Genomic DNA, 23,137 nt, shown 5'->3' with positions numbered 1-23,137 from the left:
TTGAAGAAGGATGGTGGGAACACCAGCTTGAAACTGACAAGACATAGCGCCACATCACTCCTTAGCCTTGGTATGATTTCTCGATCGATCACCTTCTGAGAGATTGCCTTGAGGAATGCACATAACTTCACAATGGCTAATCGGACGTTTTTCGGTAGAAGCCCCCTCAATGCAACTGGAAGCAGCTGCGTCATAATCATGTGGCAGTCATGAGACTTTAGGTTCTGGAACTTTTTCTTTGGCATATTTATTATTCCCTTTATATTCGACGAGAAGCCAGTCGGGACCTTCATACTGAGCAGGCATTCAAAGAAGATTTCTTTCTCTTCTTTCGTAAGAGCGTAGCTGGCAGGACCTTCATACTGCTTCGGAGGCATGCCGTCTTTTTCGTGCAAATGTTGCAGGTTCTCCCGTGCCTCAGGTGTATCTTTTGTCTTCCCATACACGCCCAAGAAGCCTAGCAGGTTCACGCAAAGGTTCTTCGTCACGTGCATCACGTCGATTGAAGAGCGGACCTCTAGCTCTATCCAGTAGGGTAGGTCCCAAAATATAGATTTCTTCTTGCACATGGGTGCGTGTCCCTCAGCGTCATTTGGAACAGCTAGTCCGCCGGGACCCTTTCCAAAGATTACGTGTAAATCATTGACCATAGCAAGTACGTGATCACCGGTACTCATGGCGGGCTTCTTCCGGTGATCTGCCTCGCCTTTGAAATGCTTGCCTTTCTTTCGACATTGATGGTTGGTCGGAAGAAATCGACGATGGCCCAGGTACACATTCTTCCTACATTTGTCCAGGTATATACTTTCAGTGTCATCTAAACAGTGTGTGCACGCGTGGTATCCCTTGTTTGTCTGTCCTGAAAGGTTACTGAGAGCGGGCCAATCATTGATGGTTACAAACAGCAATGCGTGCAGGTTAAATTCCTCCTGTTTGTGCTCATCCCACGTACGTACACCGTTTTCATTCCACAGCTGTAAAAGTTCTTCAACTAATGGCCTTAGGTACACATCAATGTCATTGCCGGGTTGCTTAGGGCCTTGGATGAGAACTGGCATCATAATGAACTTCCGCTTCATGCACATCCAAGGAGGAAGGTTATACATACATAGAGTCACGGGCCAGGTGCTGTGATTGCTGCTCTGCTCGCTGAAAGGATTAATGCCATCCGCGCTTAAACCAAACCATACGTTCCTTGGGTCCGCTGCAAACTCAGCCCAGTACTTTCTCTCGATTTTTCTCCACTGCGACCCATCAGCGGGTGCTCTCAACTTCCCGTCTTTCTTACGGTCCTCACTGTGCCATCGCATCAACTTGGCATGCTCTTCGTTTCTGAACAGACGTTTCAACCGTGGTATTATAGGAGCATACCACATCACCTTCGCAGGAACCCTCTTCCTGGGGGGCTCGCCGTCAACATCACCAGGGTCATCTCGTCTGATCTTATACCGCAATGCACCGCATACCGGGCATGCGTTCAGATCCTTGTACGCACCGCGGTAGAGGATGCAGTCATTAGGGCATGCATGTATCTTCTGCACCTCCAATCCTAGAGGGCATACGACCTTCTTTGCTGCGTATGTACTGTCGGGCAATTCGTTATCCTTTGGAAGCTTCTTCTTCAATATTTTCAATAGCTTCTCAAATCCTTTGTCAGGCACAGCATTCTCTGCCTTCCACTGCAGCAATTCCAGTACGGTACCGAGCTTTGTGTTGCCATCTTCGCAATTGGGGTACAACCCTTTTTTGTGATCCTCTAACATGCGATCGAACTTCAGCTTCTCCTTTTGACTTTCGCATTGCGTCCTTGCATCGACAATGACCCGGCGGAGATCATCATCATCGGGCACCGGTTCCTCTTGATCTTCAGCAGCTTCCCCCCTTGCAGCATCATTGGGCACATCGTCTGGTTCCTCTTGATCTTCAGCAGCTTCCCCCATTGCAGCATCACCATATTCAGGGGGCACATAGTTGTCATCGTCCTATTCTTCTTCGCCGTCTTCCATCATAACCCCTATTTCTCCGTGCCTCGTCCAAACATTATAGTGTGGCATGAAACCCTTGTAAAGCAGGTGGGTGTGAAGGATTTTCCAGTCAGAGTAAGACTTCGTATTCCCACATATAGGTCATGGACAACACATAAAACCATTCTGCTTGTTTGCCTCAGCCACTTCGAGAAAATCATGCACGCCCTTAATGTACTCAGAGGTGTGTCTGTCACCATACGTCCATTGCCGGTTCATCTGCGTGCATTATATATAATTAAGTGTGTCAAAAACCATTACAGAACATCATGAATAGATAATTAAGTGACCAAATTAATAAAAGTTCATCGTCACATTAAAACCAAAGTACATACATAGTTCTCATCTAACAACATATATATAGCTCTCCAGAGCATCTAATTAATTAAACCATACATTGAAACTATGTAAAACATTTCAATGCGAAAACAAATGCGATCATAATCGCAACCAAGGTAACAATTGATCCAACGGCATAATGATACCAAGCCTCGCTATGAATGGCATATTTTCTAATCTTTCTAATCTTCAAGCGCATTGCATCCATCTTGATCTTGTGATCATCGACGACATCCGCAACATGCAACTCCAATATCATCTTCTCCTCCTCAATTTTTTTATTTTTCCCTTCAAGTAATTGTTTTCTTCTTCAACTAAATTTAACCTCTCGACAATAGGGTCGGTTAGAATTTCCGGTTCAACCACCTCCTAGATAAATAAAATCTATGTCACGTTGGTCGGTATATTTGTCATAAACAATAAATGAACCAAATATTTATAAAAAGGTAATATATACCACATCCGAATCATAGACAGGACAAGGGCCGACGGGGGCGGATACCAAAACCATCGCACTATGTAATAAGAAGGAATAATAAAAGTAACAAAATTAGACAAGTAACTATCTAAATAAGAATTTTTTTCCTTTCAGAAAGAAGATAAGAACAAGAGGCTCACCACGGTGGTGCTGGCGACGAGATCGGCGCGGGCGATCGATGGTGGTGAAGACGGGGACGGGACGTGACGGACCGCTAAACCTAGACAAATCTCGGGGAAAATGGAGCTCGGAGGTTGAGTTTCGAGAGGAGAAAGATTAACTAGTGTGGCTCAGACATTTCATCGAACACCTCATGTGCATAGCAGGTGAGCTAGAGCACCCAAATGCCCTCCCCTCGCCGGCCAGAAAAAACAGAGCACTGTGGAGTGCTCTGCTGTGGCGATGGGGTATATATAGGGAACTCTTTGGTCCCGGTTCGTGGCACCAACCGGGACTAAAGGCCTTTGGTCCCGGTTGGTGCCAAGAACCGGGACCAATGCCCCCTTTCGTCCCGGTTGGTGGCACCAACCGGGACCAAAGGCCTTGTGCTGCCCCGCGTCAAAAGTTTAGTCCCACCTCGCTAGTTGAGAGGGCTCGAGAGTGGTTTATAAGCGCTGCTGCGCCCACCCTCTCGAGCTCCTCTCAACTGCAGGCTTTCAGGCCTAACCATTCTCTTTGCCTGTGGGGCCTACTAGGCCTTCTACGGGCCTGAATCCTGGCCCACGGATGGGTTTCAAGTCGTATTCAGGCCGTGGTGGCCCAGTAGGTGGCATAATTTTTTCTCTGTTTTTTGTTTTCTCTTTTGCTTTATTTGTTTGTTTTGTTTCTACTTACAACAAAAAACTTATTTATTTTATTTCTAATTACTTATGTATTTTACTTTAATTATTTTATTTTTATTTATTTTACTGCTGCTATTTTTATTTAATTTATTAAGGTTTATTTATTTTAGTTACTATAGTTTATTTTATTTTATTTTATTAAGGTTTATTTATTTTTATTTACTATAAAAAATGAACATAGATGCGCCTATAGAGAAAATTCAACCTAAATTCATAATAAATTTCTATCAAATTTACTGTGAATTTAGGTCAAATTCCCTGTATAAGGGCATCTATTTTCACTTTGAGAGGAGCTCAACAAGGCAGAGAGGGACGGGCTTATAAACTGGTGTGAGCGCCCTTTGGTTGGCGAGGTGGGACTAAACACTGGCCGCAACTAGGAGCAGCCCTTTAGTCCCGGTTTGTGTTATGAACCGGGACTAAAGGGTGGTGGGCCAGGAGCATGGCCCATTGGTCCCGGTTTGTCCCACCAACCGGGACCAAAGGGTCCGGACGAACCGGGACCAATGCCCCCACGAAGCCCGGCAGGCCCCTGGCCGCACGAACCGGGACCAATGCTCACATTAGTCCCGGTTCATGACTGAACCGGGACTAATGTGAATATTGCCCTGTGACCAAAGCCCAGTTTTCTACTAGTGATGCCATCTACAACAAGGGAGAAAGTTCCCAACACCAAAATTGTTCGAGACAACAAAAATAATGCAAATATATACAAAAATATCAATAAATTGATTTTTTTTGAATAATTGAGAAGATAAGAACTAATGAATAATTTAGAAAATATCACAAACGAATGTCACAATAATAGTTTCAGTAGCTAAAATACAAATAATTTAACATCAAAATCGTTGCATCTTTACTTTTCATAAGAGATTATGTTTATCAAAAAGCTATTTAACATGTTCAAGCAAATGTACTTGCATCACATCAAGATCATGCAAAATCAAGAACACGAGAGAGAGAGAGAGAGAGATCAAACACATAGCTACTAGTACATACCCTCAGCCCCGAGGGTGAACGACCCTATTATCATAACCGCGAGCTTTGCTACTATAGTTGGATCTTATGCTGTTTCTCCCCCTCTACCTTCTTGTAATGGATTGAGTTTTCCCTTTGAAGTTATCTTATCGGATTGAGTCTTTAAAGATTTGAGAACACTTGATGTATGTCTTGCATGTGTTTATTTGTGGTGACAATGGGATATTCACGTGACCTACTTGATGTATGTTTTGGTGATCAACTTGCGGGTTCTGTGACCTTGTGAACTTATGCATAGGGGTTGGCACACGTTTTCGTCTTGACTCTCCGATAGAAACTCTGGGGCACTCTTTGAAGTTCTTTGTGTTGGTTTGAATAGATGAATCTGAGATTGTGTGATGCATATCGTATAATCAAACCCGCGGATACTTGTGGTGACATTACGGTTTTTGTTGATGTGTATCTTAAGGTGTTATTTTAGTATGAACTCTATGGTTGTTTGTGACACTTATAGGAATAGCCCAATAGATCGATCAGAAAGAATAATTTTGAGGTGGTTTCGTACCCTCCAATAATCTCTTCGTTTGTTCTCCGCTATTAGTGACTTTGGAGTGACTCTTTGTTGCACGTTGAGGGATTGTTATATGATCTAATTATGTTATCGTTGTTGAGAGACCCTAGGCCTTGTTTCCAAGCATTGCAATACCGTTTTCGCTCACTTTTGTTACTAGTTACCTTGCTGTTTTTATATTCTCAGATTACAAAAACCTGTATCTAGCATCCATATTGCACTTGTATCATCATCTTCGCCGAACTAGTGCACCTATACAATTTACCATTGTATTGGATGTGTTGGGGACACAAGAGACTCTTTGTTATTTGGTTGCAGGGTTGTTTGAGAGAGTCCATCTTCATCCTACGCCTCCCACTGATTGATAAACCTTAGGTCATCCACTTGAGGGAAATTTGCTACTGTCCTACAAAACTCTGCGCTTGGAGGCCAGCACGAGTCTAAAAGAAGAAGGTTGCGTAGTAGACATCAGTCCATCAATTTCCTTGAACATAAATAAGTTATTACATACTATACATAAAAAATAAAACAATTGACCTGGAATAACTACAAAATGCAGGTATAATATTCAGTCCTAGTGGCAGTTGGCTACTTACCATTGATATAATCGTTCAAATTTTGATAACACTATTATGTTTATTTTTTGACCGCCACCTCTATTTGTATAGCTGATCTGGTGTTTACGGGATCAACAATAAAACAACCATAAGAATTTGGACTTTTCCGGATACATAAAAATTCAAGGTAAAGGATAGCAAAGTAGAATGAAAAGGTCAGGAAATGAATGGCATAAATCATTTACTTTTTCCTGGAAGAATATAAAAAACATATGAATGAAGAATAAGTCATCTATCGAAAATCTACATGGTAATAAAAATGAATTGCACGATATAATGTGTGACCTCAAAGCATGAATATGTTATTTAATCATATCATACAGAAAATATGGGAATAAGGAAATATGAGTTCCCTAAGTGCAGTACATAATTTTGTATGTGCCTAAGGTGATTAACCTAATTAACACCATGGGGTAGGTAACTAGATAGTATTTCATCCACTCCAAAAGCAAAGAACAACATCTTGCACATTATTTTAGATATTTAGCAGTTCTAGCAAAAAAAAGTAACACAATAACCAATTTGCGGCGAAAAAGCTAGAACTTGCATACTAAAATGTGCCTCTCAACTACTATGTTTTATTGGGATTTAACTAATGGAGCACTTAGAAATACGTTCAATAAAATGATGTCAGGACTAGAAAAAATGTATGGCCTTAGACATGCAATAATGTTCATGTACGTAGCTTTGCACCGAGTACAATACAAGCACAGTAGCTCGACATCTAGTTAACCAAATTTGCTCAATTACAATTTCCATGAGTAGAGTTTGGGATTAGGTGCACCTCAATTCCCAATTATTACGAGCAATGAAAGTCGATCTTAACAAAATGTATTAGTACTTCAATTGATGGTCAATGCTATATATCTGATCGATCATACTCGTTCAGTTAATGAGTATTTACCAACAAGTTAAACAAGTACAAATTTAATCAATTAATCCACTGTCTCACAAAGAAACATCCCCAATGATTTAACTAACAATCCTTTCTACATAGAATCACAATGTCCTAACATTTAAACAAGTTTAGCCCAAAAGTAAAAAAATATTGACCTCACATTACTTCGTTATTCAGGTAAAAAAACATGGGCATATATAGGGGACATCAACAACAAATAAAGGAATATAATTCATCGGCTAATTTAATCTCGTAATGAACAATGGATAGGTGAACGATTGCATCCCCAACCGGTGCTCATGGTGGAGGTCACAAGGTGCAAGGGGGCGCTCGATTTCAAAGTGGCGACATCGCGTGAGGGATGTGTTGGGGAACGTAGTAATTTCAAAAAAATTCCTACGCACACGCAAGATCATGGTGATGCATAGCAACGAGAGGGGAGAGTGTCGTCCACATACCCTCGCAGACCGTAAGCGGAAGCATTATGACAACGCGGTTGATGTAGTCGTACGTCTTCACGATCGACCGATCCTAGTGCCGAACGTATGGCACCTCCGCGATCTGCACACGTTCAGCTCGGTGACGTCCCACGAACTCATGATCCAGTAGAGCTTCGAGGGAGACTTTCGTCAGCACGACGGCGTGATGACGGTGTTGATGAAGCTACCGACGCAGGGCTTCGCCTAAGCACCGCTACGATATGACCGAGGTGGATTATGGTGGAGGGGGCACCGCACACGGCTAAAAGATCAATGACCAATTTATGTGTCCATGGGGTGCCCCTGCCCCCGTATATAAAGGAGCAAGGGGGGAGGCCGGCCGGCCCTAGGAGGGCGCGCCATGTGGCACCCCGGCTCAGAGCGACCGGTTTACCTTGCACTGCCAGCCCAGATATCAAGTCTTCTGGCAATACACAACAACATGGTACAGAAACAAACCGCTTTATTGATGCTAGCGGATTACATAGGTCTGATATTACATCGAGATTCGAGGCCAAGTGGCACACACGGTGCTGCTGGACAGTATGTAAATTATTTAATGAACATGACGGGGCCCCGATCACACGAACTACGCGGCAGCGGAAGAACGACGAGATGGCACTCCATAGCACAGGGACACCGACGTGGACACGGCCTAGACACGAGATGCGCTCCGATGCGAACCGACTTGCCTGAAAGCTGGCATAACACGCCAGGTCAGTACATTGAATGTACTTGCAAGCTCACAACAAACATAAGCACGATGACAGACAATATCAAGATATTTAAACAGGTTAATGCAATGCAAAAACTACTACTGAAGGAACACAAACAATTTATGCAATGAGTCCCACAGACTCGCTTACCAGACGGTTACCTCGTAACAAAACGGTGACCATACCTGGGTCACACCTCAAACCAATCACTCATGAACACCTCAAGTGTTCATGCTTCACCATGAACCAATGCATCACAACAATCACTTAATTTGCAAGATTTATTAGAAAAGTTGATCCATGGTGTGACTTACTCACGAGTTATGCCTATAACCGAGGACGCGGCTATCGACAGATTAAATACACTCTGCAGAGGTAGCGCACTTTACCCACACTACGGAACACCTGGCCTCGCATTCCCATTCGGGTGGACCAAAGCATTCCGACGAAACCCTCCCTTTGTCATGCACTCTCGCCGGCCACTCCGACCAACTCCCCCTCAGGGCTAGGTCTTGGGTGGCCCCGTGTCTACCAAAGACACCAACAGCCACCGTTGTGGATAAACGGTCCCAACACTACAAAAAAATACACATCCGTGACATTTTGGGCCGAACGAATTTTTTTTCTATCATACATATGACACTTCTATGACGATAATTGTGACAAAACCCGGTATCATCATAGATGTGGTGGGCTCCTACTTCTATGACAAAAAATCATGACAGAAAATGGGCTTTTCGTCCTGGGCGGGCCGGAGACGCAGCTGCATGACATTCTTTGGGCCGTCCATGACGGAAAAAACCATGGTAGAAGCGAGGGGGAGGAAAATTTCGGGGAGTTCCCAGTTACGGTGGGAGGTCGGGGGCCGAGCGATGCGCGTTTCTCTCGTACACGTACGCGCATGTGTGCGAGGCATTGGCTCTAACTGAACCCGAGCGAGGCGTTGGGCTCTAACTGAACCCGAGCGATTGCACTGCAGGCTACGCGTTACTGAACCCGAGCGATCGATCGATGGCTATTAACTGAACCCGATCGAGCGATTCCTTCGCTACTGCTGCTAACTGAAGCGGATCGATTGGATGAACAGTGAGCGCTGCGGGGGGGGGGGGGGGGGGTTGGATGAACAGTGAGCGGTGGCGTTGCCTCTGGATGAACAGGACACCGTGGTGTGGTGGAGGGCTGGATGAACAGTAGACAGTGGAGGGGTGCCCGTGGAGGGGTGGTTGAACAGGACCCAGTGGTGTGGAGGGCTGGATGAACAATAGACGGTGGAGGGGTGCCCGTGGAGGGGTGGTTGAACAGTAGCCGGTGGAGTAGCGTGCAGTGGAGGATGGATGAATAGGAGCCTGTGGAGGCTGGAGGAGGTCGACGGTAGCCCGTGGAGGCTGGAGCAGGTCGATGGTGGAGATGAACAGTATCCCGTGGAGTCCCGTTTTGCGGTACGCCACACCCCTCCCGATGAACAGGACCCCCGTTTCGACCGTAGGAGGTCCATTTCGTCTGTTTTGCGGTACGCCACACCCCTCCCGATCAACAGGACCCCCGTTTCGACCGTAGGAGGTCCGTTTCGTCCGTTTTGCGGTACGCCACACCCCTCCCGATCAACAGGACCCCCGTTTCGACCATAGGAGGTCTGTTTCGTCCGTTTTGCGGTATGCCATACCCCTCCCGATCAACAGGACCCCCGTTTCGACCGTAGGAGGTCCGTTTCCTCCGTTTTGCGGTACGCCAGACCCCTCCCGATCAACAGGACCCCGTTCCGAATGTAGGAGGTCCGTTTCCTCCGTTCTGCGGTACGCCAGGCCTCGTTTCCATCGCCTGTTTCGTCCAAGCCCTCCTGATGAACACGACCACGCATTCCGTTCCGAGCCAGCCGGTTGGCTCCCACGCGTTCCGTTGCCTCCCGATGAACACGACGCATTCCGTTGCCTCCCCATGAACACGACGCATTCCGTTGCCTCCCCATGAACACGACGCATTCCGTTGCCTCCCCATGAACACGACGAAGACAATGTTTCTCTGTTCCGACCCAGCCATGTACACGAGCCGTGGCCGTACGTATGTGCGAGTTGGCGTTCGAGACCCTGCCCTATGTACACATACGTGGCCGTATTTTCTTTCTTGCACCCTAGCCGCTGTACGTACGTCTACATGCTACATGCGCGCCTCTACTACGACACGTGCGCGCCTCTACTACGACACGCGCGCGCCTCTACATCGACCAGTATGTACGTACACGTTCGTGACCAGAATGACAACGCTACGTACGCTTCAACCAGGTGGGTCCCGACTGTCAGGCACTTCCTTGCCTGCGAAGATATAGCTACTGGGTCCCAGCAGTCAGGGGGGCGAATCGTTTTGTTTTTTTTGCCCGGACGCACTTCCTTGCGTGCGAAGGTGTAGCTGCTGGGTCCCAGCAGTCAGGGGGCGAATCGTTTTTTTTTGCCCGGACGCACTTCCCTGCGTGCGAAGGTGTAGCTGGTGGGTCCCAGCAGTCGGGGGTGAATCGTTTTTTTCGGACGCACTTCCTTGCGTGTGAAGATGTAGCTGGTGGGTCCCAGGAGTCAGGGGGCGAATCTTTTTTTTCGGACGCACTTCCTTGCGTGCGAAGATGTAGCTCGTGGGTCCCAGCAGTCAGGGGGCGAATCATTTTTTTCGCGAATACGGTGGCCCGTCCGGTGGGTCCCCGCTGTCAGGTGGAGGAATAATTATTTTGCGCGTAATAAGGAGGCACTTCCTTGCGGCTGCCGTGGACCCAGCTGTCAGCCTCTCCACGTACAGTCCACGTCCGATGGAAGTCGTTCCTTGACCACGTTGACCACGCCGCGCCGAGAGCACCAGGGCGGTGGACGACGGCGAGGCCTAGGAAGGGGACGACGCGGAGCCAGGGAAGACGCGGCAGTGGATGCACACGCGGAGAGGAGTACGAGGGTTCACTGGTTCGGCTGCGCTGCCGTCGCCGCAGAATAACAGGGGGTGTGGGTGAGTGGAGGGATGGCCTGGCCAGCGGTGGGAGTAGTAGGGGGCGGTGAGGCCTCCGCGGCAGCACAGCCGGCCACGGGAGGCAGGAGCAGGCGGCATGACCGGCGCTGCTTTGGGCGGCTGGAGCAAGAAGACCAGAGGTTGAAGAAGCACGACGGCCGTTGGATGGACATCGTACGGTCACTGCAGCTAGAATCGTTTATATTGACTAAGTTGACAAAGCCCTTGGTACGTCAACTTAGTAGGCCCACAGGTCAGCTTCCGAAACGGTGCGCCCCAGATGTCAGGGGAGGAATCATTTTTTGGGCGGGTGAAGCTAGAATATCCGAGATTGAAGAAGAAGCACGGCATCCGTTGGATGGACATCCAACGGCCACTGCTGCTAGAACCGTGTGTTGACTATAAGTTGACAAAGCCTTGCATACGCGTCAACTCTGTTTTTTAGGGGACGCGTCAACTTAGTAAGGCCAGAAGTGTGTGGCAGAGAACTTATAGCCCATTTGAGATTTGTAAGAATGTGTAGCCCATTTTGAATTCTAATGGAATTTACTACAGCCCATTTACAGTTTGTTAAAAGTACAGCCCATTTCAACCAACCGTTCAAAACAGAATTCAATAAAATTTCCCACATTTTGATGGGATCCGAAATATTTTTATCCCGAAATTTCTAGTCAGATTAAATACAATTTCAATATAAATTTATATTACGTAAAAATCCAACGAAACATTGCGCTCGCAACAATTAATGAAATTAAAATTTTCAATATCCAAAAATAATATTTTATAAAGTAATCACGTGTTTGGTGCATTTTTTTATAGTTACTGCCCAGTTTTTATAATTACATCCCATTTATTATTTCTTAAAGCCCATTTTCTTGTTAAGCCTAATGCATCCCTCCTAGGAAAGATTTGCAGCCCAGCGGGGCGGAGAATAACAACTTGACCTTGCCTGGGTATTCCTAAAAAAAGTATAGCTGGGCTAGCCATTTTCAGCTTGAAAAAAATTAATATCTGGGCTGGATATCTGGCCTGGGCTAGACGGGCCACAGCCCGCCCAGTTAATACCTGCAGCGATGTTTTCGTTGTTGTTCAGAGGAGAAAAATTAATATCTGGGCTAAACATCAAAAAACTCTGCAGTGCTCACACCTCAAAAACACAAATACTGCTCGAGCTGCTTGGTCCCAGCTGTCGGCCGCTTCTTGTGCAATTCTCTCGTTTATTGACTACTACATAGGTTGACAATGGTGTGGGACCGTGATGTCAGGAAACCAGGAGGAAGCAAAATAAATTATAGTTATATATATAATAAGGAGGCACTTGCGTACGTGAGGCTATGGACCTGGTGGGTCCCCATTGTCATCCTCTCCAAGTAAAGTCATCTCCTCGCCCGCGCGCGCTTTCCACCCAAAACAGTCAGCGCCGCCCGCCCCGCTTCCCGGTGCAGGCGATTGCTCCGCCTTCAAACGACACAAGTGTCGTCCGTCCGTCCATCTGCCGCCCACATTAATGATACGCGGTTGCCGAGGCGGCTACTCCGGCGCCACACGTCCGTCCCTCCGCCCGCCCACCATTGCTATATAAACTGCTGCGCCGGCCATAGCCGCAGTCATCCGCATCCGTTCCCTTTCTCCTGTCCACACCACTACTGCCCACCATGGCTTCCTCGCGCTCCGGCGCTCTTCAGGACGGGCGGACGACGGACCACAAGGAGATGGCAGCCATTGCTACCGACCGGCTGGCCGGCAGGCAGCCGGAGGACGACGACGTCCCAATGGAGAACATGGTAGTCGACGATCCGGCGCCAACCCCCTCCTCCGCGCCATCCTCGTCGGTGCATTGCACCATGACCATCGGCGAGGCCCGTGCCCAATATATGGACAGGGTGAGGCAGATGCGTGAGGAGCAGTTTCGGGAGGCGGACGCCGACGCCGCCTACAACCACCAACTCCTCCAGGGGCACCTGCAGGCGGAGGACCAAATCGCCGCGGAGAGGGCGGAGCAGGAGGCGCTGCTCGACTCATACCGCTCCACGCGCAAGCGCTGCCTCGAGCGCTGGCGGTACCGCATGCGGGTGGCGGAGGCTGCGGCCGTCTACAAAGAGGCTAGCAAAGAGGGCGATGAAGCGGGCGAGGCGCTGTTTGGGGAGACCGAGGACGAGGCAGAGGACAATGCCGGCTCCGACAAGTCCCTGCTCCGCTGGCATCGATGAGGCCCTGCTCCGCCGAGGCGCCGCGGCGCCAACAACAAGGCAGAGGACACCGCCGGCTTCGCCGAGGCCCGGCCCCGCCAACAACGAGGAGGAGGACATCGCCGGCTCAGCCGAGGCCGCACCCTGCCAGCAACGTGGGGGAGGATTTCCACCGCTCCGCTGAGGCGCCGCCCGCCGGCAACGAGACAGAGGACATCGCCGGCTCCGCCGAGGCCCCGCCCCGCTGCCAACGAGGCATCGCCACACAAAAAACAAGGAAGAGTAAAACACGGTAGGTCGCCGCCGCTCGGGTCCAAGTAAGGCCACCGTTACTATCCTCCGGTTGAAGCCAAGCTAGGCGGGTTGACCATTGATGGCCGGTTAGCTTCTTGGCGGCGACGTGGAGTCGGAGAGCTGCGCTGGAGAAGAACGCTGCTTCTACTTAACTGCTGGTGCAGTTGGCTGACTGACACGTGGGCCCAACAGGCCACATGTCAGTTACGCAACTGCACCTGCAGTTAAGTCACTGAAGCTTCTGTTCGGCTCAGCGGGACACAGGTGGGTAGCTTCGGTTAATTAATTATACCTCCAGCGCACCCCTTTTTAGTTGAAGAATGTATGAAATGTAATGAAATCCGGCATGTTTATATGAAATCCGACCGTGTATGAATGAATTTATTTCGATTAGTTCGAATTCCTGTATCACTGGCATTGGATGAACATGCAAAACAATACGTACTAGCATTATTCCCAGGGTGATCACCTCGTTTGCAGCAGTTTCACATGTACTCCCTCCGGTCCTTTCTAGTCGTGCATACAAGTTTTGTCTGCAGTCAAAGTATCTCTACTTTGACCAATCTTATACAAAAAAGTATGCACTTTCACAATGTGCGAAGTAAAAAGGAACAGAAGGAGTACAAAGAGTTTGAGCAGCTTTTTAGCGTTTCTGTACATTGCAATCAAACACACAGGCCTGGCAATTCATAGAGAACATTCAAAACAATCGATGATTATGCATCTCAGCGACTCACATGTCAGAGGCAATATTTACTTCACAACTAAAGAATAAAGAAAAAATTGATCGACGCTGCTGACAGCAAAGGGCGTCCCATTCGAAAATATCAAACGCATGTCTTGCTAAAATCAATGAGCAAAATTTGACAAGGTTGTCCCATTCCAAAATATCAAATGCCTACGATTGTGGAATGGGCAGGGTTTGCCATCAGTTCGGACATTGACATGGCACCTCGTGCTAAATAAACCAGCTGTTCTTTTTGTGCAGTTCCACCAAAATCAACCAAATTCGCGCGTAGCTTGTATGATTTCGCCCTTATATGTTGCAACGCCTTGAACTTATCGGCACCTCCTTTCTTGTGGTGGAAATGAATGATTCGATGTATTCATGAACATTTTGTGCAGTTCCCATTGAAATCAAGCTGAGCACCCCTGTTTGCACAAATACAAAAAAGTGATTAGTATAAAGCAAACTGTACTATGAATTGACAGTTTCAACAGGCACATACATGGTCCATGTAGAGCACACTTTTAGAAAAATGGAACTCACCAGAAAGAATCCTAGAACAACATTGTACTCGCGCATCACAGCAAAAAATGGAGATTTGTCAGTCCTTCTGAGCTGAAGTTAGTTTGGTCTTGTGGGGAGTAATGTAACCATCCTTCAACTGCTCCTTCTGATGAGAAGATAGACAGGGCTTCTTCATCCTGGCATAATCGGAACTAGTCACTTCACGTACTCCATATTCTTCTTCAGAGGAAGATGATCCTGTTGTGCAAAGACAAGAGGACTACTAAATGCTAGCATCCCTGTTTGCTCGAAAAAAAGGAAAGGAAATATTTAAAACAGCACAGATGAAGCACTTCTCAAGGACAATACCACTTTTTCATGACAGTATCTAAACAGTAGCACAACACCAATAGAGATGACAAAGCTCAATCATATGGATGAAATCAGTGGGCGAGTACCAACCTTTGTCAGGAGGCTTATTGTGTAGAGCATACAGATGAAGCACTTCTCCGGAACCATCTGTTGCTATCTACGGTGGTGGCCATGCTTACTATATACTCCTCGATTAGTTTAATGTTTCCAACATCTTCTTGTGCAGTTCCACTAAAATATATGGTATCTTCAAAGAAGATCCCTGTTTGCACAAGTAGAGATAATTACATATTACATTAAGAGTGGCATCAAATCAGTGGCAAAACAATTGCTCGTTCCAGCCATAGCAATAAATTAAGATGCAAAACTATATCATTACTTGTGTCATCACAGTTCCAGTGCTTCATTACAGCACCGGGAGTTGATTTTTGTTTTTCTTCCGCTTGTTCTTCCCCTTCATCACTTGGTTCAATAACAGACAAGCTTCGCCTTCAATGTAAGATTTGGCATGTCAATTAGGGAGCACAAGTATAGTACTAAACTTAATTTTCTGATGAAAGTGGCAAAATACAGGCCAGCAGTTGTGAAATATCCTTATCTTACCTCAATGGGATATTACGGTGCACATACAGATTGGAAGTCTTGTCTCCATTTGTGCAGTTCACTAAAATCAAGCAACATTATCGTACAAGTAGCACAACATATGAAAGCACACTGCAGAATCATGTGAAAGAAGGCTAGTACTGACCTCTCATGATGCGGAATTCAAACAACTCACAAGAAGAAGATCTGAACCAAATTCGCCTTAACGGATAGGAAGTAAGATCTCCTCTTGTGCAGTTCCACTAAGATCAAGCAATCAAGCAACGTTGTCGGTGTGACATTTTGGTTGAACTGCACAAAACACTCTTAAAACAAAAGTGTTTTGTGCAGTGCAACAAAAGGTCACAATGGCAACGAGGTGAAGTAGATAACCCTGTTTACACAGAGGTGCAAAGGAAACAATTAGTGGTCAATAACGGTGGATGACACAGAAGCCAACAAAAAGAAGCATCTACCTTATCTAAATGGGAAAGAAAGCAAGACAGTAGCATTTCTCAAACGGTGGCATTGATTAATATTAACATAGAGATTATATTAACAATAAAATTCGTTAAACATGTAATTTGCTTTTAACTGTGGCATTGCATCAATTTTCCAGCGGCATTATTAGAGGGTGTTTGTTTACAGGGACATTTTGGTGTAGGGACTAAAAAACTCCGTGTCAGTCCCATCTAAACCAAACAGGAGGGACTTTTAGGGACTAAAAGTGGGCATTTGGGACTAAAGAAAGAAGACCCCGAGGGAGTCTTTTTGGGACTTTTTCCAACAGTTGCCCCTGCCACGCATCGCACCTTGTCTCTATTAGTTCATTACTAGGGGTAACATGGTCTTTTAGCATGTCATTTAATAACCTCTAGTCCATGTTTAGTCCCTGGAACCAAGCAGGTAGGGACTAGGGAGTTTTTAACCAAACAGGGCCTTAGATTAACAACAGCTAATGAGTTGCACGGGACAGTGGACGCACCAGCACCATGTGCATCTACCGATGTACTGTGGTCATGCACAGTCTGTTGCAACAAAGAACAAACAACCAAGGAGCATATTTGTGTTGGTCCCAGTTTTGTTATCTTTAGACACCTTTCCCTATGTGAGCGCAGCAAATCTAGTCCTGCTCAAACTCTACAGCCTTGTCCCTTCCTTTCCTTTTTGAACTAGTACTTTCGCCCCTTCCTTTCCTCTTTGAACCACGTCCTAGATTTATGCGATACAACTTTCCCCACTACTTTCCCCCATTCCTTTCCTCTTTGAACCACGTCCTAGATTCATGCTATACAACTTTCCCCCTTCATTTCCTCTTTGAACCACGTCCTAGATTCATGCTATATACAACTTTTCCCACTACTTTCCCCCACTCCTTTCCTCTTTGAACCACGTCCTAGATTCATGGTATACATGCAGCTAGAGCAATGCATGTGGAGTAAGTAAATTATACCTTAAGGTTCTTGGGGCGTGGTTCGGTGGGCGACGGGACGGCGGCGAAGAAGAAGGGGTCGGAGGCCCTCCCGCGCCGCCGCTGGGTGGAAAGTGAACAGCTGCGCCGGTAGTCCCTCGCCGACGGCGACAGCGTTAAGCCTCCTTCCCTTCCCGGCGGACGGATCCTGCCGGCTCTTTGAGCAGCAGTGAGGGGAGAGAGAGGCCAACGAAGTCTTGTTTAGATCTGGAGAGGGCGAGAGAGTGTGAAGAGAGCAACTACAAGCGCTGAGGCTCCAGCGGGAGAGGGCGAGAGAGTGTGAAGAGAGCAACTACAAGCGCTGAGGCTCCAGCGTGTATATATATACTGGAGAGAGAGTGTGAAGCGTGCAAACCCTAGAAAACATTTTGACCAGTCAAAGAATCCTCCTGGCACAAATTATGCTCAAGTGTAGTTATCGAACCCGAGACCTCAAGTTTGATGAGCGAACAGGCTAACCAGCTACACAACCCTCCCGTTATGTTCAACGAGAGGGAAATAACCTTTTATACATTCCTGCATTCGTGTGACAAGCATGCCGTGTTTTTTTGTGTGTGTGGGAGTCATTGGGATTTCAATCATAATCGTGTCATGTGGCTTTGGTGGTAAGACTATCCACAGTGGTGCAGAAATAATGCAGCCTTAGTCACCTTACCTCTCTCCACGTAGTACGTTGGGTCCCACCAGTCAGAGGGTGAAACAAACAAATTAATAAGAAAAATTAAAAGCGCCAGCGGTGTATCTTACCTCACACATCTCGCTACTGCTCGGGAACACTGTCCAATTGATCCCTCTGTTCGCTCACGTACTATTTTAAGTGAATCCTTATTATAACATGCACACAAATTTTGGGCACTTGTATTCGACTTAAGTCAGTGTGCCACCGTATCTCGTATACTTACTACTCCCTCCGTCTAGGTGTAATAAGTCATGTTAGAAGGTGCAACGGGACCAAGGTGCGTGTGTGTGTGTGTGTTTAACAGCATGTGTGTGTTAGAGAGAGCGACAGATCGACCTACTCCTACAGAGAGATGTTGTGTAGTGTACGATTTTAGCCGCGAGAGTCGGTGGATCCTCTCGTTTCCGGGCGTGTCCGGTAGGGACATGCGGACAGCTGCCACGCCCGCTCCTGACCAGCCTGGACCACCCAAAGCCCCTCCATCGCCCGCGCGCGCTTCCTGCCCGAAACGGTCAGCGCCGCTCAAAGGATCGGTGCCGCATTCATGCCCGGGCAGGGCGGACGCGACCTCTCACTGGTGCAAGAGTGATGGTTGCTTCGTCCGTCCAACTTACTGCTGGGTCTATGTGATTTGACGGCTCATTGGTCTTTATTACTGAGGTGGTAGGACTGCTGGATGTCCCACGCTTTCGGCGAAAGGAGGTACTACTACTAGATTACAATTTTTTCCATTCTTACAGTGGAGGCGTGCAAGAGCAGTGAAAACACGCAGGCTCAGTGATTACATGGCCTACCTCACACTATCACCGTGCGACACCTAACTCTTTACATAGTACTCCCTCCGTTCCTAAATATTACTAGATGAGTCCCCGCGCGTTGCCGCGGAACAGCGGTATATCTCTCTGCGCAAAATTATCGATTTCATAGAACTAAAAAAAACTCTATAACCGCATGAAAAATGTGGTAGCCAAACTAAATAAACTCCCATCATCATTTAGATCATCCCACGTAAGGAAAAAAGATCAGCCAACTCCTAGTGCACAATGGGATTATATTTTTCTTTTTGACATGTTAATGGGACTTAAAAGCTCACTTACATGCATGCTACCGGTGCATGCTTGCATGCAGACATGTTGATGTGATTTAAAACCTACTCACATGCATGCGCCATGGTATTTCTGCATGCTTGCATGTGGCTTAGTGCAGAGCCTCTCAACGTCTAGATCAGACGGCTATTATGGACTGATTACTTCATCTAACAGCTACATCAATTTTGATGATGTGGCTCAAGGAGAGGATAGAGAATTCCTAGTAGTGGGGGCTAGCTATTACTAGTAGATAAGTCTTTGTAGAGATTCCACTACATACGGAACAAAATGAATGAATCTACACTTAAAATGCATCTATATACATCCGCATGTGGTTCATGGTGAAATCTCTACAAAGACTTATATTTAGGAACGGGGGAAGTACTAGTATAGTACATACTGTAATTTATCAGCGAGATAAATTTGTACAATGCTATGAAGCTTCCAGCTTCTGTTACATGTATCTTGCGTCCAAGGTTGCCCGTTGCAACATTTCATCAAATACAAAGGAGACTAACATGCATGCTATTGCATCTCAATGATTGACAAATCATAGCAAATATGTACTCCCTCCGTTCCAAAATAAGTGTCTCAACTTTGTGCAAACTTTAGTACAAATTTGTACTACTGCTAAAGTTGACACTTATTTTGGAACAGAGGCAGCTAAAGAAAAAACGATCCATGCAGTCCCTAGCCCTTGAACCGTGAACCCTGATCATGCTTCAATTTGCTGGCAACGTTCGAGCTTCCTAATAAATGAAGTTTGCAACCTTTTCACCATCGGATCATTTTGTGCAGTTTCACCAAAATCGAGATGAGCATCCCTGTGACAAAGAAATTGAAGAAGCGTGATTAGAATAAGATTACTGGGACTAGTTGATCAGACATAAACTCATCACAAATACAGTACGTAGAAGCCAGTAGAGGTATGTGCGGGGCAAAGAAGTAGAGAAATATCCACAGGGAGTGATGTGGGCAGCTGGAGCAGTGGTGCAAGCCTGCTGTAAAGGGAGTTGTACCCGAGGGACGTAGCTCAACCTTGAGGAGGGCGGCGGGAGGCGGCAACTGCCCACGTCGCGGTAGTGAGCAAGGGACGAAGGCAACCTCACCGGCTTTGTGAGAGAGAACGGCGGGGACCCCTGATCGGGACGTGCTGACAGTGGGTTTTCGCCGTCGGCAACGGCCACCGCATCTACACTAAGCATCCACCCCTTCCCCAAGCGGACGTGATCCGCCGGGATGTTAGAGATGTGGCCACAGTCGTTTTGTGCGAGAGAGTGTGAAGAGAGCAACCCCAACAAGCAACCGTGTAGGCTGGCCCGTCCTGACTATGTATATAGTGGAGCGGTTTCCTTTTCTCTCCATATGAACCTATCATATTGTGTACGTGCCACTGAAGAAAAAAAACTTTATTTATAAATGACACGGCACCTACTACTCGTTCTCCTATAACCTTGCGCTTGGCATCTCGAAAATATTAACCTTGCGATTGGCTCTTCGCCTCTTCGGGAAGTCGAGCAATAATGGTAGTGCAGTATATATCGTTCTGGCTATATGAGACCTCTTCGGGAAGTCGAGCAATAATGAGTGAATCTACACTCTAAAATATGTCTCTTCGGGAAGTCGAGCAATAATGAGTGAATCTACACTCTAAAATACGTCTATATACATCAGTGTTTGGAGTATGTACTAGTATTTCATATTGAAATCTACTAAAGGACATATATATTCCAAACAATATGGTATAATCTCTATAAACAAGGTAGTAGGGACGAGGAGTAAATGGAGGGAGTAGTAAATTTTTCTCCTCGTCCTGCGAGCCACCGCGCGCATGGGCGAGGGAGCGGACGTAAGGCGGAGCAAGCTTCACCTCATCCTGTGAGCCACCGCGCCCGTGGGCGGGGGAGACGGCGTACTAAGCAAGCTTCTCCTCGTTCTGCGAGTTGATGGGACACATCAAAAGTACTCCAGTGTATAGAGCCTTGCCTCTAAGGTAGGCCCCACATGGTTTGCCTCTTTTTTTAACATAACACGTCAAGTCGCAATTTGTTTGTTCACCCGTGGTAGACGATCCTCCCTCCACCAAGTGGACAACCAGTACACGTGCCAAATTACCACGTGGGCTGCCTTTTTCGTACAGAAATGAGCTCCACCGTGTACCCGCGCGGGTGTGGTTGGGAAAGAGACGGGAGTACGTGCGCCGTGCATGCACCTCTTCTCTTCGTGCAGGTTGTACCCCACTGAATTGGTCAGTAACAGGTGACAGCCGTATCTTCGGCCCAGACATGCTTAAAGAGGCCGAGGAGAAAGTTAAAGAGATCAGGGACAGACTCAAGATAGCACAGAGCCGACAAAAGAGCTACTATGATCAGAAGCATCGTGAGGTCAGCTTTGAACCCGGTGATTTCGTATACCTCCGAGTATCTCCTATGAGGGGTCTGCAACGGTTCAAAATTAAGGGAAAGCTAGCCCCAAGATTTATTGGACCATTTTGTGTAAAGGCACGAAGAAGCACGGTAGCCTACCAACTAGACCTACCCAAGGAGCTGTCAGACGTCCATGACGTATTCCACGTATCACAGTTGAGGAAATGTGTGAGTAACCCGGAGAAGCATGTACCTCATGAGAACATAGATATGCAACCAGACCTCACCTACAGAGAGAGGCCAGTAAAGATTTTAGAAGAGTCTGAATGGAGGACCCGTCAGAAAACGACAAAGTTTTTCAGAGTTTAGTGGAGCAACCACACTGAGGATGAAGCCACATGGGAAAGGGAAGATTTTCTTCAGGCAGAATATCCATATCTATTTGAGGATCAGCAGAAATCTCGAGGACGAGATTTTTCCTAAGGGGGTAGGTGTTGTGACACCCAAGTTTTTATTTGGATTTTTCAAAAGATTTTATTTGACTTGAGGGAAGTGATTTAAATTTTTTCTTCAAAAGAACTCTCCCTTTCAAATATTTTTTTTCTCATGACAAGAGCTTTATTTGGATTCACCCAAGACTTGCTTTTGGTCTTGGAGGTCCTTGCCTTTTTATTTGAACTCAAGACAAAATGCTTTTTCACTTGAGAAAAATGGCTTTTGAAAATCTCCTTGAAAATGCACTATGGCTTTTGGAATAATCCTTTGCCACTTTCAACATTTCTTTCTTGCCATGGCCTTAGTGCAAATCCACTCTCCTAAACCTTCCCTCATCTTTGGATCATGATTTGCATCAAATCCAGCAAGCTGAACCTCCTCCTAGATTTATTTTCCATTTAAATCTATTCAAACAAATTTCTGTCTTCTATTCTAGCCATTGGTGATTTACAAAGGAACTCCACTTTCTGTTTTGATTTTTGCCCCCAAACCAATTCCCCTCCCTAGTCCTTTGAACCCTTGTAACACCCCGCATGTAACTTGCCTTATTCGTAACTCCGACTCTTGCCATTTCGGCTATGTGATATGTTTTTCCCTCCATTGTCGGGTTTTGTCTTTCGTTTTGTATTTTGTCATGTCATGCATTTTTATATGATGTCATCATGTGCATTGCATTCGCATACGTGTTCGTCTCATGCATCCGAGCATTTTCCCCGTTGTCCGTTTTCCAATCCGACGCTCCTATCTCCTCCGATGCACCCCTCTAGTTTTCTTTCGTGTGCGTGTGTCAAACTTTCTCGGAATGGACCGAGGCGTGTCAAGTGGTCTTAATATACCACCCGGAGACTACCGGTCAAGTTTCGTTCCATTCGGAGGTCGTTTGGTACTCCAACGGTTAACCGGGCATCCGCAAAGTCCATTTGAGTGTCCAGCAAAAATCCCCTCCAAAACCAGCCCAAAGCCCACCAAACTCTCTTCCATACTCTAGGTCGTTCGATCACGATCGTGTGGGCGAAAACCGCACCTCATTTGGAGTCTCCTAGCTCCCTCTACCTATTTATAAGTGGGCATCCCGAAAAACGGATTCGCAGACGAACCCTAGCGTTTTTCCCACCGCGCCACCGGACGCGTCCGTCCGCGCCGACAACGTCCAACCGCCGCCGCCGCCGGCCCGCGGGCCCGTTTCCGGCCCCCGCGGCCCGAGCTGCGCCGCCGCCCGAGCCCGCGGCCGCACCGCGCCTCCGCCGCCTCTCCGCCGCCGGCCGGCCCGCCGCCGCCGCCATCACCACCGGCCGCCGCCGCGGCGCCCATCCCCGCCGCCGCGCGCCCGTCGCCTGCCCAGCCGCCGGCCGCCGCCTCCGCCGCGCGCCTGCCCCGCCGCCGGCCGTCGCCTCCGTCCGGCCCGCCGCCGGTGACCGCCTCCGGCCCCCTCGGCCCTCGCCTCGC

The sequence above is a fragment of the Triticum aestivum genome, chromosome 7D, assembly GCF_018294505.1.
Source record: "Triticum aestivum cultivar Chinese Spring chromosome 7D, IWGSC CS RefSeq v2.1, whole genome shotgun sequence".
NCBI classification, from domain to species: Eukaryota; Viridiplantae; Streptophyta; class Magnoliopsida; order Poales; family Poaceae; genus Triticum; species Triticum aestivum.
The sequence above is the reverse complement of the archived record's forward strand: the minus strand, read 5'-3'. Positions refer to the sequence as shown.